Source organism: Fukomys damarensis, unplaced genomic scaffold (genome assembly GCF_012274545.1).
Source record: "Fukomys damarensis isolate Sample0158 unplaced genomic scaffold, DMR_v1.0_HiC HiC_scaffold_10, whole genome shotgun sequence".
In the NCBI taxonomy this organism is placed as follows: Eukaryota; Metazoa; Chordata; class Mammalia; order Rodentia; family Bathyergidae; genus Fukomys; species Fukomys damarensis.
The window spans coordinates 29,508,231-29,524,845 of NW_022900922.1; the positions used below are offsets into that span (position 1 = coordinate 29,508,231).

General features: G+C 40.3%; 1 protein-coding gene across 5 annotated transcripts in view; it reads right to left on the reverse strand.

The window, feature by feature from the left end:
• Positions 1 to 16,615, reverse strand: part of Tmem170b (transmembrane protein 170B) — a 133,576-nt gene that overhangs the window by 80,368 nt on the left and 36,593 nt on the right. For 3 of the 5 annotated variants that reach the window (XM_033761918.1, XM_033761920.1, XM_033761916.1), the window contains exons 1-2: positions 6,959 to 7,033; positions 6,198 to 6,296 (exon numbers count right to left, since the gene is read on the reverse strand). The exons of the other annotated variants lie outside the window; for them this stretch is intronic. The gene's annotated coding sequence lies outside the window, so the exon portion shown is untranslated. Of the gene's footprint in view, positions 1 to 6,197; positions 6,297 to 6,958; positions 7,034 to 16,615 lie in introns of those variants that run through there. 5 annotated transcript variants of the gene reach the window in all.

Sequence of the window (16,615 nt, forward strand, 5' to 3'; positions counted from 1 at the left end):
TTTTTTTTTTTTTTTAAACTCTGGAGAGCACTCAGGGAAAGAGAGCAGAAGCGACAAATAATTTGGAAAAGATGATCAAAGAGAGCTGGAAATGTTTAGTCTAGAGAAAAGGAGAACGAACAGAGACATAGTTTTCCAAACTGTCATAAACACAATAAGAACAATTATTTTTCAGCAAAGCATAAGGAATTAAGAAAAGTGAATAGGAGCAGAAACAAGAGATTCAACTTAAATATAATTTTTCTTCTTTAAAAAATGGAATGTTTGGGAACTCAGGAATTTTACAATCTAGAGGTCAATCTAGATGTAACAATATCCATCATGAAGAGTGGCGAGTTAACGCCATCCATGTAACAGAGTCAGGAATATTTCTGTTGATAATTAAAGTAATAACAATGCTTACTTCTGACAGGAAGCTAACATTCACTGCTCATTGATCGAATGTTTATTCAGGCCACTACTCTGTGGTGCCAACATAAGAGCCTTCATTAGAATGCTTTGTTTTGGATCCTGTTTTTCAATGAGCACTACATTTTATGTTACTAGGTCTTGTGAATCAGACCTGTTTTTATTTTTCCTCCATTTATCAAAGCATTCACCGTGGCACACACAGCAGGCCCCATATGTGAGCACCATTCTGAGTGCTTCACACAGAAGACTTCATTTATTCTTCACAACACCCATACAAAGCTTGTGCTAGTCAATCTCTATTTTTGCAAGTGACGAAACTGACCGGAAAGAAGTGCTTAAGTATTTTTCCCATGTCGTATTTTGACAAGTGATTAAAATAACTTCAGTTTGAACCTGTGTCCTCTGAGAACCCAACACCAAGATGGGGTTAATGTACTTGAGATTTATGGGGAGCAACTCCTACTCAGGCTATAAGAGGGCAGAAACGAGAGGGATGGACAGAGAAATGTGTCAGACTGAGGTGCAGGTGGGAGGTCTGTGATGGAAGGGATGGAAGGAAGAACTTGAGCAGAAAAGCCTCAGTTTTCTGTGCAGAGCACATCCTGGCCAGGTGGACACACAGGGAGGCCGATACATGGAAGATATTTGCGCTAGGCATAAATGGTCTAGTTTGGTACCACTATGGTAGGCAGCAATTGCCTGAGTGCAGGCCTGTGTGGCCTGCCATGAATACTGTGGGGGGGTCAAAAGCAGCACTCTCAGGAGGCCCTTTTGATGGGGGATCCTAGCACAACAACACAGAACCCAAGCTATATGGCACCCAAGCTACACTCTTCATCGTTCTGTTTTACTTCTCCCCTGGGCTTCATATTTTAAGGGTGTGGATGAAAGATACAGCTCCATCATAATGAGAGGTCTTGGGATTCTTCACTACAAAGCGCTGGCAGGCTCCCTTCACATGGATTACAGTATAGCTGGGTCAGGCAAAGCAATGACTCCAGTAGTAAAGAGTCATCTTCCAATCCAAACATACTTACAAGTGTTGCTTTGGGACATTTCCATCGCATAAACTGTCACAGAATTTTTCAGCCAATATTTAAATATTTACTCAACACTTACTAAATACAAGGCACTGTCTTAAATGCAATGCAAAACACTAAGACCTAAAAACCTTAACCCTTCCATGCAGTTTGCCTAGTAGAGAAGTTGTCACGGACTTAAATAACTACAGACATAGGGATATGAGAAAAAAATGGTCCCATGCAACACAAGCTATGGTGCCATGTAAGATTAGGGAAAAGAAGGGAAAGACTGGGGAAACTTGCACAAAGGGAAAATGCGATGCACATAGGATGGCTGGAGGAACTGCATATTTATTGCCGTGAGACGAAAGAAAAATATAAGCTTGTCAGAGAAGCAGGAAAGCAAACTTTAAATGACAATATCATGATTCTCTTAAAGCAGAAGTTTCTCAAACTCCAAAGCCCTAAAGGTGCTAGAGAAATATTCATGTTTTATTAAAAGAATAGAATTACGTTCTATTTCTATTCATTTTCCAGAGCTTTTATGACAACGTATATGGATGAGGTGGTTTAAAAGAGAGAAACTTCTCACAATGCTGGAAGCCAGAAGTCCACGATCACAGTATTGCAAAGCTGTTCTCCCTTCCTCAATCCTACAGGGACGCTTCCTTTACTCTTCTAGCTTCTGGTGGCACCAGGCTTTTCCTGGCTTTTTTAATATGTCACCCCAATTTTGCCTCAGTCTTCACATGGTGCCTTCTTGTGTCTGTATCTCCACATGGTTGTGTGCTTTATGTGTCTCTGTCCATTTATACGAATTCCAGTCGTATTAGATTGAAAGCCCTCCCTAATCCAATGCTATTTTCTCCTGCTTATGAATGCAACGTTCCTATTTCTAAATGAGGTCCATTCTGCAGTTGGAGATTATGACCTCAACATATCTCTTTTTGGTTTCATAATTTGACCCGTAAGATTATCCTATTAGTCAAAATGTTGGTATTGTTCTTTGTTGTCTGTATTAGATATTCCCTCCAAGCACCATGTGCTCATCAGTGGGGATTTTGGGAGTGACTGGATCATGGGTGTGTGATACTGGATCAGTCCATTGACTGATTTAGCAAAGTTCTGGGTGTAATTTTATAAAAGCAATGATTTGCTCCTTAGATTGTATAGGTAATGGGAATTATGTAAAGGAAATAAACTTAAAGCCCTATACATTTATATCCTCAGATTTATATATTCTTACATTAAAACATAGTATTGAGACCTCTGAATAAAAGGTGAATAGTCAGCTTTCCATTACTGTGACAAACTGAAAATAATCAGATGAATAAGACAAAAGATTTATTTTAGCACATGATTTCAGAAATATTAGACAACAGTCACTTGGCCCCACTGCTTTTAGGCCTATGGGAAAGCAGCATCATGACAGGAGAACATGGCTCTCCTCATGGATACAAGAAGCAAAGAAAATAAAGAGGAAGGGGTTGAATCATGTTTTAGTTATTTTCTTATTGCTGGGGAAAAAAACCCCAACACCCATAAATTAAAGGAGGAAAGGTTTATTTTATCTCAGTTTGTAGAGATTTCATTTCCATAGTCATCTGGCTTTAAGGCAGGTGGCATGACAGAGGAGAAAGAGCTCACAGCATGGCAGACAGGAAGAAGAGAGACTTCTTTCACTTTTTAATCCATCTTGGCTACAAGCCTATTGGTTAGTACTACCCACACCCAGGGTGGATCCTTCTTCTTCAGTAACTCCATCATTTACACCCAGAACTGCGCTAAATCAGTCAATGGACTAATCCAGTATCACAGCTCATGATCCAGTATCACACACCCATGATCTAGTCACTCCCAAAAGCCCCACTGATGAGCATATGGTGCTTTGAGGGAACATCTAGATATAAGCCATAACAGGGTCCTAATGTCCCTTTCAAGTGCACACTGCCCAAACCTACCTTCTTCCCACCAGGCCCCACATCTTAAAGATTTCACCACCTCCCATTGGTGCCAGAGGCTGGGAACTAAGTCTTTAACCCCTGGACCTTTGGAGGACACTTATCCAAACCACAGCAAAGTCCTAGAATAATAATAGTTATCCTATGTATCTATCTAGCAAAAACCGACAACTTAATCCCTCCCTGCTTCTTGGTTTTCTTGAATCAGAATAACCTCACGTTTAAAAAAAATCAGTTAAAGCCTGCTATATAATTGCAGTCAGAAATTTGCAAGGTAATAACCAATATGCTAATCAGATTCAGACTTTCAACTCACAAGAATCTGTCCCTTTATCTTTTACTGCACTAGGCTGATTGAGGACATTAGTATTGACTAGCCATGCCTGGGAACAAGCCAGTTAGTTAATTTAAACATAGAGTTAAACATGGAGTCAGCCACATGGCAGACTATATTTTCCAAAGATATTCAGAGAAAAGTACATCCCATCCCACCTGCTCTACTTATAATGTGATGTTCACAGTGCTGTGTGGAGAGCTGGAGCTCCTAGTCCTCTCCCTTCTTTGTGGACAGGGTGTAGGGCCAGCTGCCCATCAACAGAATGCCCTGGAAGCACAGCTTAGTGACTTCTAAGACAATCATGGAAGGTGATACAGCTTCTGCCTTGGTTTCCTTTCACCCCTCCTACTCTCCTCTCCACTCCCCTCCTTCCTGCTCTGTCTCTCTCCCAGTACACTCAACTTTGAAGCCCAGGACACAAGTAGAGTCCATCCATGGGTATCTGAACCAACACCTCCCGCTATTTCTTGGCCAACAAAGATCAACCTGTGGTCAAGTGCATAAAGGAGTCTATAGATTCTTCCAACCAAGGGCCCAGATATTATGAAGCAGAGGTACGCTGTTCCCTACTGTGTTCTGTACATATCAGAGCTCATAAGCTTAATGTATAGTTATTTTATGCAAAGTTTTAAAATAAAGTACCTAAGTACATGGTGAAAGTAACCAGAACACCAGGAAAGCTGCAAAGTAATATGAGGTGAAGCTAAATTCTTGAGGGTCCTATTTTTTCATGTTGCTAGAACATTATCTTGGCCTCTGACAAAAATAAGCTTAGAAGCAACAATGAAGGACTAATAATTTTTAAAGGCACTTAAAACTTAGGAAGTTTCAGGCTGCCAACAGGCAAGCATTTAATATAGATCCCGCTCATTGCAGCACCCTACGGCAAGGGTACTGCTTCTTAACCTTAAAACTAACTGATGTCAGATTCATCTCAGGTGACCACACGCAGAATATGGGTCCATCACTTTAACAAAGAAAGCAGTTTACAGAGGTGCCTACTTTTTGCGTTGCAAAGTTTTGGGGATACCTAACATACTCCGTATTACTGTTCAGAAAATATTTCCTGCCTCCCTTCTTCCTTTCTTCCTTCCTTTTCTCTTCATCCACCTCCTTTCTTATTTCCTGCCTTTATTTTGTTTCCAGTGGCTTCTACCTGTTTATGTAAGCCATTATTTTGGGTTTGTTTTGGGTACCGGAGATTGAACTCAGGACCTGGCACTAGCAGGGCAGGCAGCAGCACCACTAAGCTAAATCCCCAGCCCTTGTAGCTGTTTACAAATGACAAAGATATATGAAAAAAGATAAAGGAGAAGAAATAAATTCATTTTTATTTAATTTGTATTTATGTGTTGTCCAGTTGAAGATCAGTTACATGTGGTTCTCAGAATTTGCCCTTTTCTTACCTGGGTGTTACTGAGCTTTTCAGTGGAAGCCACATATTTGTTTCAAGCTTTCATTTGAGATATACGTAATTTCCTAGTTAAGTACAATGACGTGTTATCATGGAATTCAATAGTTCACCTTAAATCAATGAGCTTGACATCTACAAGGTTATCACTAGAAAACCATAGAGTAACTCTTTAAAATGCACAAGAAAAAAGAGGAATCAAAATACATCCTGTACAGGTCAAATTCCCTATGATCAATACAATTATGTATCGAAATTATACCAATAAAATTTTTTCAAAAAAGAAAAATAATGCATAAGAACTCAGAGGTATCTAACCAGCCTTTGTTCTTTCACTACCTACTGATTTGCCCAAGATGAGAAAGTTGAAGCTAAATTTTAATTCAGTCCCTCCCCTCCCCCATGCATTGGTCTTCGTGAAGACCAATTTGTTGGTGGTAACAAATGCTCATAAGAAATAGGAGCCCAAGAATTTAGCTCAGTGGTACCATCACCTGCCTTACAAACTCAAGGTCCTGAGTTCAATCCCCTGTACCAAAAATAGGTGGGGGGAGCTCACATCCTAAGACTGGCAGTAGGGACAATCTGGTGGTGGTGGAAGGTTGAAGAAATATCAAGAATGGAATGAAACCTAATGTGACTACTTTTTTTCTTAATGTATTGTCTAACCTCTGGATCCATTTGAACCTCCTAATTATGCTTAAAGAAAGTGTCGAGTTGATCCTGCCTGGGCTACATAGTGAGTTCCAGGTCAGTCTCAACTACATAGTGAGACCCTGTCTCAAAAAACAAAACAAAACAAAACAAAAAAAAATAAAAAGAAAGAAAGAAAGAAAAAAGCCAGGTGTGGTGGCGCATGCCTGTAATCCCAGCACTCTGGAGGCTGAGGCAGGAGGACCACTGTGAGTTCGAGACCTGCCTGGGCTACACAGTGAGTTCCAGGTCAGTCTCAACTACATAGTGAAACCCTATCTCAAACCCCCCCTCAAAAAAAGAAAGTGTCAAGTTAAAGACTCTTTGTACCAAAACTGCACTGCCCCCAATTTTCTGTATACCTTTGAGTCTTCATACTATACATTTCCTTTGTGTGTTGTCCTGATGGCCCACTGAGGTCTTCTCAGATCCAAGTTCACTCTTCTTTATGTAGTGGAATCCTGATTTTAAAAGGATACTACGAATTTGTCAGATGTTCAATAACTGTGTATTCCTCCTGTCTTACATTTCATTTTGTATGTCTGTTTCTTTAGGCAAGTTTGCTTATAGTTTTTTTAAAAAATTAGAGCCATTTAATTTGAAAACAAACCAAATAAAACAAAACTCTTTTACTTTCAGCTTTTTTCTGAGGTAGGTGAGAATCTGGCACTCAGGGAATATGCTTTCTTCTTTAAGCTAAATTAAGCTTTTAAAACAACTTTAGCAAGTTTTGGATTCTTGTCTGTTAGGAGCTCCTACAAATAATCAGGAGAGATAGAAACTGAAGTTTAAAAGTTGAGAATGTGAGTGTTAAAACTCCATTTTATGGCTCTCACTTAGGGATTATAGAAAACAAATTGTAGCACTTTTATTTAAATCTTTATTTTTTTTATTATATATGCCAAAAGATTTGACTCAGAATAGTCAAGCTTGAACTTTTTAGAGGTTTGAGAGCCCTCGATTTCACTTGGGGGTATAATCAGCTCTGTGACTAAGGGCCCTCCCTATTCTCTGTAGCATACTAATATCCTCTACTGCATCTGTTTTACGACAGAACAAAACATACAGATAAATAAAAACCCTCCTATGACCCCATGCCCCCTTCTTGCTACTGCCTCCTTACTCTTCTTCCTAGCAAAATTCTCCTCAGAGTTCAATGTTCTCTGCGTTCACTTCCTCATCCATGGCAACAGGGCTGCCAACCCCAGGAGACTTTTTAAGATGTTCCTGTCCACGTTCCTATAGCATCCATATTATCAAATCCAATTACAGCCCTGCAATGCTTAACAATGGGACACGTTCTGAGGAATGTGTCATTAGGCTGTTGCTGTGACATCATAGAGCAAGCTTACACAAACCTAGATGGTCTAGGCTACATCAGTCACTCCACAGAACCTCTCAGTGCAACCGAGAGACATGGTAAACAGATGTATGAGGCCCTGCAGTTGCTGTCACACAACACGTTACAGAACATTTTTTGTAAGTAGGATCACACTCAAATAATAATGGGAAATACAGTATAGACAATACATAAACCAGTAACATCACTGTTTATTATCATCAAGTACTATGCACTATACGTAATTGTATGTGTTATGACTTTATTCAACTGGTAGGCACAGGCTTATATCAGCATCACCATGAACAAACGAATAAAGCATGGTGCCATGATATCAGCATGGCGACCCCATACCAGGCAATCCCCATACCAGGGATTTTCTAGCTGCATTAGCATCTCACGGGACCGTTGTTGTATATCCTGCCCCCGACTGACCCAAATGTCCTTATGCTTCCCATGACTTCATATTCACAAATCCTCCTCTTAGGCGGCCTCCAGTGTCTCTTAGTACATCTGACTGCTTCTGTCACTGAAACCTACTACTTCTGTTAGTCTGCTTTCACCCGGTTTTCTTCAAGCCTCTCTGGCACTTCTTTATGTCCTTGATACTGGAGTCTCCTCTTCTGCTTAACCTCTAACTTGTTACAGCACCCCCAGGATATAGCTCTAGGTCATCTTCTCTATCTACATTGTTTTTCTAGGCTCCAGCAGTCATCGGTACGCAAGTAACTCCTGGAGTTTTTCTTCTCCTCCTTGAGGAGTCTTCTGAGCCCCAGACTTGGAAAGCCAACTGTGTATTCAGTATCTTCATTTGGATATCTAGAGAATAACTCAAATGTAAATTAATTTACTTCTATCTTCACACCTCTTCCTCTTCAAATCTTTCCATTTGAAAATAACAACACTGACTGCCCAACCAGGAGCTCAAGTCCTAATTTCCATTTTCTGACCCATCAATGAAATGTATTTCACATCTACCTTGCCCCCTCTCCATTGCGTTCGTGCCCATCTAAACCACTACGCTCACTTGCTCTGGTGTCTGTCATTGCTCTTGTATGCCTTCCTGCTTCTATTGCCCCCTCCAATCCATTCCTACAGATATGTTTTAAAAATACAAATCACACTGTGTCATTCTTGTGCTTGAAGTCATTCAGCTATTTCCTTTCCAGAGCACCTAAAATAAAACATTCCACTTGTCCCCAATGTAAACGACTGGTTGACTTGATTTTATTGAACTCTATACCATTTTTCCCTTCATTTCCTGTATGCCAGAAATTCTGGCTATCTGTTTCCTCCCGCAGTATTCCATGATGCTTTCCATCTCAGGGTCCTTGCATCTGGTTCTCTCTGGTCCCTTGGCATAGCTGGTTGGTTATCACTTACCAAGTTTTAGTTTCTATGCTCTCTCAGACCACTGAAAGCAAACTTCCACAATCACTCTTTCAAAGGAATTCCCACCTTGCATCCCCACACCCAGTCCATCTCCATGAAGGCTTTTACCATGGGATGTAATTATAGGCTTGTTTGCTTGTTTTATGTAGTATCCTTCATTCTCCCATGAGAAAGTGAGCTCCAGAAGAGCAAACACTTGGTCAAGTTCATAGCTGTGTTACTGCTGCCTAATACAATGCCTGTCCACAACAAATGTTCGATAAATGTTTGTGGAATCAGTGGACTAATCATTTTTTAGATTTTCAAGCCATTGTTTCATCCTGAGGTAATTTACTCCTTGATAAAGTATCCACCCATTAGAGGGAGATACATGATTCATTTTCACCTTAAATATGTGATCAAAGAAGAATTTTAATACATTGAAGAGAAATTTTTGTTTTTAAGTCTTAGCTTTGAGGCAGTAGATCCTTTAATGGTGGCAAATAGTTGAGGATTATGTCGTAAGAGCAATTAGATTTCCACTAGTCAATGTTTCCAAATATTTTTCATTTTCTGTTCCTTTTGTGAAATCTATCTGAATTTAGAATGTAGTCATAACTATGAAAGCTGTTGCTTGGATATAATTTTCAATTGTTGAAATTCTAGAAAGGCTACAAAATTAACATTTTTGTTTGCTTCAGATACACCGGTTCCAAGATTATGTCACACTAACCCTTCTTATGCTCAAGAATTACAAAATAAAGATGGTGATATGGAATTCATTGCTAAAGTGCCTTGGAATATGAAATTGAATCTATAAAACACTGATGTAATGCTATGAGCTCATAATATAAACAGATACCAAATCATTTTGTGGCACATTGTATCATTAAAATATGTTTGGTATAGTTAAAAAGAAAAAAATAATAAAGTGGGAACCAGCAGGTGTGTGGCTTGAAACAAACAGCCCAATAATCCTAAATTCTAACTTGAGGAAATGAAAAAGCTGACAATCAGGTTAATTCAACACATTTAACAATCGATAACATAGGAAAGAAGCACTTTAATATCTTATGGGGAAAAATCAAGTTAAATATAAGACACTGTCGATCAAAATACTCTATTATTGAGAGAAAGGAAGAAAAGGTGAATAAAAAGGCAAGAGAAAAGAAAGCAGTTTGCTAGAGAGGTCTCTAAAACCAGTCTCTTTAGCTGTGCAGCCAAGCAAATACTGGTACTGAGTCACCATTTGCTCTGGGTTGTCACACTTTGCACCATACTGGGCCCGCAAAGAGCATGAAAGCATGATAAAGGGCAACCAGAGCTCAGCGAGAGTTTAAATGTCCATGTGGAGTGGAGAAGCTGGGGCCACTGCTAGGGACATGCAGGACTTCAGCTAGGTCTTGTTGGATGCATAGGGTTGTGGAAATAGATATGAGCAGTGAGGAAGAGAAGTAGCAGTAACAAGCAAAAAAAAAAAAAATAGTTAAAACAAATACAATGTTGCCTCGGTTCATTTCTGTTTACAAACAGTTCGGTTTGCGAACAGACACACTGCAAAAATTTACTTCCATTCAGGAACTCCGCACTGGGTGATGAATACCACCACAGCCAAACCCCCGCCCCTCCCCCTGTGAGCACAAACACGCTGTCTTCCCTTCTCTGACAAGTGGTCATGGCTTCCTCTGGTTGAGATCGCAGTCGCAGACAGACCTGTGCACACTTGCTATGAAGATTTTTGTCTACTTTTTTGCACATAGAGTCCTGTACAGTATTATTAAATCTAGCTCCAAAGAAAGTGCAGAGCAGGCATGATGGTAAAAAGAAAGTGCAGAGTAGTAACGAAGGTAACAAGAATGCACAGAGCAATAACATGATAACAAGAAAGTGCACAGCAGGAATGGTAAGAAGGTTTTGAAGAAAATAACCATTGAACTGAAGACGGAAATTGTAGGAAAGCATGAGTGTGGTATTTGTGTGACTGATCTGGGTCAGAGTACAAGAGGACAAAGTCAGCAGTCTCGACTATTTTGAAGAAATAAGATGCCATCGAAGGAGCTGCATGGCACAAAGAGTAACAGTGTTACCCAAGCAGAAACAAAAGTGCTGGAAGAGGTGGAAAAACATTTGTCAGTGTGATTGAATGAGAAACGGCTGGCAGGTGATAGCGTTAACAAAGCTATGATCTGTGAAAAAGCCAGGAAATTGCACAGTGATTTACTGTAAGAAAACTCTACACGGGAAACAAGTGACGAATTTAAAGCCAGTAGTAGATAAATTTAAAGCCATAAACTCCACAAGAGAAGAGGCATCCACAGTGTGATAAGACATGGGGAGGCTTCCAGTTCTGAGAAGGCTGCTGCAGACACCTATAAGAAAGAATCTGTGGAGTTCATAAAAATGAAGGATACATTGCTCAACAAATGTTTGACTGCAATGAAACGAGATTCTTCTGAGAAGATGCCGAACAGAACCTACATCACACAGGAGGAAAAGGTACTGCCAGGGCACAAGCCCATGAAGGATAGATTGACCCTTTTGCTGTTTGTGAACACAAGGACTGATCTGAAGATTAAGCCACTGCCATTCTCAGACCTCTCGTGCATTCAAAGGACAGGATGTGAACACGGCCAGGCGACCTGTCATGCGGAGGCCAGTGATAAAGCTTAGGTCACAAGGGAATTGTTCATGGAATGGCTGCAGGAGCCTTTAAGAAATATCTTTCTGACAACCAACTGCCCGAAAGGTACCTTCTGATGGACAGTGCCCCCCTACACCTTCCAACCTTGGTGGAAGATATGGATGCTGAGTATGACTTCATAAAGGTCACGATCCTCCACACCAACATGACACTGTTCTGCAGCCCATGAACCAGCAAGTGACCTGCAACTCCAAGGAACTGTACACAAAGGCACTTTCCATCAGGTATTTTGATGTCACTAAAGAGATGTCCCTGCCTCTTGAAAGAGCTCTGGAGAAGCATTTTGATGTCCTCAACCTCACTGGCTAAGCCTGGGAAGATGTCACGTACCAGACCTTAAATTCAGCCTGGAGGAAACTGGCCAGAATGTATTGCTGAATGTGACTTTGAAGGGTCTGAGGCACAGGTAGTGGAGGAGGCTGTGTCCTTGGGGAGAGTGTGGGTCTGGATGTCGATGGTACTGACACAGAGGAGCTCATCAAGGAACGTAAGGAGGAGGTGACCACAGAAGAACCTGCTGAGCTCCAGAGTGAGCAGCAGAAGGTGCTTGTTGAGGAGCATCCCACTGAGGAAGAGGAAGACAGGAAGGAAGTTAGCAGCGATTTGATAAAATCTATCACGGAAAAATGGAATGAGTACCAGGACCTCTTTGAGAAGCACCACCCCAACATAGCTGAAATGCAGAGTATTGAATCTAATGAACAACAACATGGTCTCTCACTTCCAGAGGGTTATGTAGTGCAGGCATAAATGAGTGAAATTAAACAGAATTTTTGTCAAAATTGACCCTGCAGCTAAGAGATAGAGAAGAGAGGAAACTCCCAGATATCTTCCTGTCCTCCATGCCAGAAGCCACCACAAGCAAGGTTAATGTTCTCTCTCTTTATACTGTACTATGCTACACTTCATTTCATATTTCTGTGGTAAAAGAATGCATATGACTCAGAACAGATTAACCTTATCTACATTGAACCTTATGGGAAATCTGGTTCAGTTCACAACTACATTCATAAGGGTCAGAATGGATTCACCTTATTTACAGTGAACCTTATTGCAAAATTTGATTCATTTTTGTAACCGATTTGGTTTACAACCAGAGTGGTGGAACAAATTAAGTTTGTGAGCCAAGGTACCACGGTTCATTAGAAAAAAGGTTTCATGGAGTACACTGATTGAAATGGAACATTTACTGTATTCCCAGCAGTTTAATGAAGGAAGATAATGGTGGGTTTTGCACTGTAGGCTGTAGTGTGAGAAGGCTGTAGATGCAATTGGAAAACTCAGGTAAGAGTGGCATGGAGGGGTGATATTTTAGAAAGGGAGATGCCTTTTGGCATCAGCCTTGCTGTAAGGAGGGAAACTGGGATTTATAATTTGGATCTTGATGGTCCTGCAAAGGCCTATATATTGAAAGATTGGTCACCAGCCTGTGGTGCTTTTGGAAAATAGTGGAACCTTTAAAAGGTGGAGCCTGGTGAAAGCAAGTTAGGTCATTGGGGGAGTGTCTGTGAGAAAGCACACCCATCTGCCAAGAGGTACACAGTTTCCTCTACCACGCACTATCACATGATGCATTGCAATGCACAGGGTTAGTTTCATTAATTTATTTAATTCTCATAATGGCCCTTCCGAAGAGTATTTTTATTCCAATTTAGAGGTAATTGTATTCCAATAACTTATTTAAAAAGTTACTTAAATTTATCTTGTTGACTTTTTTTTTTTTTTTTTTTTTTTTTTTTTTTTTTTTTTTTTTTTTTTTTTTTTTTTTTTTTTTTTTTTTTTTTTTTTTTTTTTTTTTTTTTTTTTTTTTTTTTTTTTTTTTTTTTTTTTTTTTGAACTCAGGACCTTGTGCTTGCGAGGTAGGTGTGGTACCACTGAGCTAAATCCCTGCCTCTTAGAAGTTACTTGTTTAGAAAGTGGAACCATGGTGGACTGAGTGAGAGATAAGATGGTTCAATTTTTTTCCCATTTGTTTGTTTTATAAAGCTTAATTTGTGTTTTTATTGTGCTATTTTCTCCTAAATCTGAGACCTAACATTGATTTGTACATTTGTATAGAAAAGACATGTGCTGAGTAAGCAGCAGCAAAAACAAAAAGCAATGAGCAGACCTGCTTTAGATATTTTTTTTAATCCTTAAAACTAAGTGTTCGGTGTAAGGTGAATAAAAGGTGAGCACCTCATAATAAATGGCAGTTTACATAAGACTCATGGTGAGTGATTACTGGCTGCTTAAAGCAAGCATCCTTCCCTAACGTTGTTCTCCTGCTCTCTTAGGTGTCTGTGACCCTGGGCTAGAAAGAGATGGCAAACCAGAGGTCTCCAGACAGTGGGGTCAGCCCTGACTGTGCCTTGTAAGGGATTTCATGGTGCCGAGTACAACCAGGGTAAAATGCATGGGCAACCTAGAAGCAGCACAGGATGAGCTTGCAACACCACGCTTAAAACACAGGGATGGTTGAGGAGATGAAAATGCAGCTCAAGTTTGAGATTCAACTTTAAAAACTGGGAAACTCTTTCTAAAGAAAAACAGAAGCTTGCTGTGTCCTTTCATTAGCCGCTGGGGCCTTTGAGCCATGAACTTTCCCCCACTTCGGAAACTTCTCTGGAAAATTCATTTCATGCTTGTCTACTCCAGTAAAACCCTTGACTGAGCTGTTACAAAACAGGAGACTTAGCCAAGGGAATGTGAGAAATCACTTGATATGGTGGAGCCAGTTGGCACCCTTAAGAGCCTTGTGCCTCTGACCTTTGGTTTTACCTATAATCTTGGACTATGACTTTCTCCCAGCAGAGGGGACTTTCTGATTCTTCTTCAGATGACTGGAAAGCCAATACATACATCACAGCTTTTGACACAGTAAAAAATTGTCTTTTAGGCCATAGGTGCCCTGGGTTCAGGGATGCTGCTTCATCAGCTTCTAGGCAGCCATCTTAGGCGGCTTCCCTAACAACTGACCAAACCCTTTAAAAGCCTCCGTTTGGATTCTTTCCCCTATAAAGCCAGGCCTCCATCAGTTATCTCACTGCTGCTAGTGCTGCTCTTAAATCAGTATGATAACCTCCCTGTTCCCGCTGCTATACATTTCTACCCAACGATCTTTTCATGAACCTTTAGACAGCAACCATCTTATCTTCTACCGTGTTTGATTCAAAGCTTAACTTCTTTTCTCGGGTTCTCACCCTTTCACTCTCAGAGAATGATCTAATTTCTTCACCTTCCAAGAAAAGACAGCTCTTCTAGAAAACAAGAATCTATTGAATGCCTACTGCTAAGCAAGAATTGTTCAAAGTTCCTGGATTATAAAGACAAACAAGGTATCATCTTGGCCTTGGAGGGACTTACAGCATTAAGACAAGTTAAATCTTTTAGGTGAATTCAATGGAAAGATATCCATTACATCTTTGATCAGTAGAGTCATCAGTTCTACTTCAGAGGGCAGAAAAACCTGCATAAAGACCACCTGAGATGTTCAAGTATCTCTCCTAAATATGGTATGTAAGCAAGTATTAGCTTGATTTAATCATGCCACACTGTATACGTATATCAGAATATCACACTGAAGCCCATAAATGGATATAATTAAAAATAATATTAATGACTTTAACAACAACATAGGATAAACTTCCAAATTCTCTTCCCTCTACCCTCTAAATTATCTGTATTATTAACAAACTTTACCTGGCTTTTTGTTTTGTTTTGTTTTTGTCTAAGGCTGGTGTTTTGTGTGGCTCTTAAAAATCCACTTACTTTTCCAATCTGCAAGTAAGGTACAAGAATGGCAAAAATACTATATAACAATAACAGAAAATTTCAAGAAAAGAAAATATCTGCATTGACAGTCCCACCATCATTCATCTTTGTGCATCTTGATCCCCTTTATCCTGTTTTCTGTAGTAATAACCATGGCTACTTGTATTCTTCATTGGCCCTCTTTCCCCTTCCTCTGGGAACTGACTTCTTCCAATTCTGGATCTTGACCTCCCTCATTCACTTCCCTGCTCACTTCCATCTCACTCACTCTAAAGTAAAAGAGGCCCAATTGCTTCCTTAGCCTTGCTAAATGTCCTTCTCTGTTCCTCAGTGACCTGCTCACCAGGCCAGTCTGCTTTGCTTGTCAATCCCTTCTTTCTCTCTACAGCTTTCTTCCTTCCAGCCCCCTACGCTGTCCATTCTTAAGTATTTTCCCCTTATGTCTCCAATGATTCTTTCTACTTATTTCTTTCTTATATGACTTTTCTCCTCATCAATGCACCAAAGGGGTGAACTAGTGAATGCCAGGGTCTCACCCACACCAACTTTTCTTTGTCCACTGAAAACTTCTTGTGAGCCCTTTCCATGGCTTTGCAAGTTCATGTCTGAGCATCTTGCCTGAACTTCAACCTCTTTTGCGACTTCCATCTGGATCTCCTCACCATAGTCACCTCCAACTCAACATGCCTCAGCTTCAGTGAGCTGTGTCAGAAAAATGAACACTATCTTATTCCCTCCTTGATATCTGGTCTCATAAACACTTGTTGAAAAAAATATCTCAACTACATCAGCCATTCTCACTAATACTTTGGAAAATCAGACTCTGACTATTCCATATCTCCTTAGGTTCTTCTTACAACATTTTTTCTCCCATGCTACTTCACAAATTACATTTCTAGAGTACAGGTCATTCTTTAAAATATCACTTCTTTAATTAAAAATTGTTGATGATGATTTTCCACTACTTGCACCAAAGTTCACATTTCTTACACAGGGCTCAGGCAGCATGAAATTTGTACTCCCCACCACGTACTTTTCCCTCCTCACTTCTCTCCTAAGCGTTCCCCACGCTAAGCATACCCTCTGATGCAGCCACAGGCAATAGCGGGTGTGGCCTTGCTGCCCTAAACATGCTGTGAATCCACACAGCTCTCAAGACCAACTGTGGCTTTCCCTCTGCTTGGAGATCCATATGCACATGAAATCATATTTGTGCTTCTCAGCCTAGCTTAAATGCCACCATCGCTATGAAGCTCCCTAGATCCTGCTTTCTCTTGTCCCCTAGGAAATCAGTCACATTTCTCTCTCAATTCTGAGTTCTCAGAGTGGTTACCAAACCTGGCTGTGCACCAGAATCAACTGAGAAGTTTAAAAAGATATCACTACCTGGTCTTTATTTCACTCCTTTACATAAGGACAGCTCAGAATAAGCCCTGGGCATTAGTAATTGTTTTGTAGCCTCTTTTTCTTTCTTTCTCTTTCCTTCCTTTCTTCTTTCCTTTTTGTTCATTTCCTTGATTCCCTTGCTTTTCTTCTCCTCCTCCTCCTCCTCCTCTTCTCCCTCCTTTCCCTCCCCCTTTCTCTCTCATCCTTCTTTTTTTTTTTTTTTTTTTTTT